The 2,679-nt window shown below is 48.9% G+C and overlaps 1 long non-coding RNA gene across 1 annotated transcript; it reads right to left on the bottom strand.

Moving 5' to 3' along the window:
• Nucleotides 1–882: 882 nt before the first annotated feature.
• Nucleotides 883–2,410, bottom strand: LOC136353909 (uncharacterized). The gene is made up of 2 exons (XR_010737422.1): nucleotides 2,339–2,410; nucleotides 883–1,058 (listed from the first exon to the last, which is right to left on the bottom strand). It is a non-coding gene; the product is annotated as an uncharacterized lncRNA (long non-coding RNA).
• Between the last annotated feature and the right edge of the window lie 269 nt (nucleotides 2,411–2,679).

Below are 2,679 nucleotides of genomic sequence, written 5' to 3'. Positions count from 1 at the left end.
GGCAGACGCGGCGACGCTTGGGACGGCTGTCCTCTCCCTGGGCGATCTTGAGCTGGTGCAGCTGCGCCTCCACTGCGTCGAGGTCCTTCTTGAGCTGCAGGTTCTCCTGACGCAGCTCCAGGATCTTCAGGTTGTTCTCCACCATGCCACGACGCACCATCTGATGGAAGTCGATACGAGCCGCGTCGTACGCCTCCACCATGCGTGCCAGGTGCACGACGGTAGCGTCATCCTCCGAGCTGGCGTCTCGGAAGGTGGCGTAGTCGCGGGCTCCTCCGCGACGAGGGTGGTAGCGGTAGGGCGAGTGCTGCAACTCGTCCGGGTAGCGCTGGTGAAGGGTGCCGATGGCGAGGAGAGCGGCGTTCTGGCAAGCGGCGGGGAAGGAGTCCCCACCCGCTGTGACTGCCAGCGAAATCCGCTCGGGAGAGCCGGAGAGGATCACTGCAGTGACCTCCCAACCAGCGTGAGGCTCTGCATCCTCACCCTCCTGCTCCGGGAGCGGCCTGGCCTGGTAATCCACTCCATGTGGATACCCCAAGACCACGCACATGCCCCGCAGCTCCAAGACGAAGCCAGTCATGTCCAAACCACGACGGGTAACGCTGCCGGCCATCTACAAACAAAAACAAAAGAAAAGCAACATTTAAAAGATCAGATTTTGACGATAAATGAAGCAGCAAGACAAAGAGAGAATAGCGGGTTTTCACAAATAATAAAGGATTTTTATTTTTTTGGAAAATATAGCCAAGGCTTGGGATCTACGGCTCGTCCTAGGGTCAAGGGAGGCTCTGATACCAACTTGTCACGACCGGAAATCACCCAACAGGCGTTCCTGACGTGCGTGCATTATTCCTTGTCCCAGGAGGCAAGGTACACCAAAAGTTGATACAATTCAGAGTTTAACAAGCGGAAGCGTATATAAAATTATTACACGGGCAGCGAAGGCCCAACACACAAAGACAAACGAGAAACAGCGGAAGACTAGGGCGACGACCACAGGCGCTTGACGGCAGGCACGAGCTAGACACCAAAGCCTTCATCTTCAAGGAACTCCTCATCTGGGCTTGGGAAAATTAAGCAAGACTGAGTACAACCACCGTACTCAACAAGACACACCCACAAATGCAAAATAAATGCAAGGGAGTACAAGGGAATTATAACATAAAGGGTTAGGGTTGCAGTAAACAGCATTTAAAGACATTTAGTTGCTCAAGGCCATTTTGTAAACACGATCCTAGAACTATCCAATATTATTAATCAAGGCCGTGAACCCACACGAACCTGCCTTAACCCAAGGCCTATGATGATTCAGACCGAACTGGCAACCCGACCCTGGGTCCCAGCTCGTCCTAAGCCAACCCAGGCCAACCATTCCATATTTTAGTTGTTAAGCAGGTTTTAAGAATTAAAACACTAACTTGGGTACATTGCTCGGCTTGCCCATAACCGAGGGCTCGGCTATTCGAATAGATTATACTCTGATCAGAGGTGTACATCTTTACCCACAAGACACATCTTCCTCACGTGTAACCACGTGCCACATACCACCACGGTATACGGACGGAAGACGTGACATAGTTTCCAACCCATCCTAGCCTTAGACAAGAGTACCGACCCAATCCCGCCTACGGCCGGAACCCCCGGGACAGGCAGACGGAACTGAGCCCCTCGCAGCAGGGCACCAACCCTGTGCTTTTTGACATCTCGACTACCGGGCCGCAGCTCGTGTAGCCTTCATTTGCCCTGGAGAATGTCCATCGACCCCCGACTTCATCCATCTCCAATCCGTGTACTTTTGTTTATGACTAGACTGAGCCACAAACTAAGCCTTACCCACTAGACATGTGGAAGTACGGTAGTGCTTTGCAACAGAGGCCCGAAGACCGGTCCTTATACGGCCGAGGTGCTACCATCAAAACCACGCACCCCGAGCCCAGCCTAAAACCATTTTAGGGGATTTTGAATAGAGGGGGCGGTGTGAAGCCAATTCCACAATAAACCAACAATTCCAGAGTATCCAAGTGATATGAATATTTCCCAAAGTCTAAAGTTGTAAAACCACCTAAGGTTACCTAATTAGATTGCGAAGCATCTACCTAAAATTTATACTAGGGATACCATGAGTAGAGTGTCCACTAGTTGAGGTTTTGTTTGTCTAGGGTGAACAAGGTAATAATAATAACAATAACAATAATAATATGGTCATAACAAAGGTAAATAGGCATGGCTAAGTAAAACAGTGATAACGCGGGAATTTAAATAAAGCGATAATGCAATAATTTAAATCAACATAATTTTATAAACTGGGATTCAATATGATCAAGATGATGTGTCTTGCCTTGCTCGTTTTCCCAATCGACGGCTTCGACTTCCACGAAGAGCGGATCTTCCGAAGCTGCAGCGTCTACACGACCAACGGAAAAGAAAAAGGCTTTAACACTAAATAACTCCACATAACAGCAGAAACAAAGCACAAAAATGGGTTCTTTATATCTTAAGGAAAAATTAGAGACTTGAACGGTCCAATTCCGAGTTCAAATGGCCAAGATATGGCCATTTGAAGTTTATATGCTCTTTAAATGGATATTTGCGAATTTCTTCATTTAATTTTCAATTAAAAATCCTATTTATTGCGTCAGCCGAGGGAGCGGGCGCGCGGACCGGGTCCACGGGAAGTGG

The sequence above is a fragment of the Oryza sativa genome, chromosome 11, assembly GCF_034140825.1.
Source record: "Oryza sativa Japonica Group chromosome 11, ASM3414082v1".
In the NCBI taxonomy this organism is placed as follows: domain Eukaryota; kingdom Viridiplantae; phylum Streptophyta; class Magnoliopsida; order Poales; family Poaceae; genus Oryza; species Oryza sativa.
Note: the sequence above shows the minus strand (reverse complement) of the source record. Positions and strands in the feature narration are given on the sequence as shown.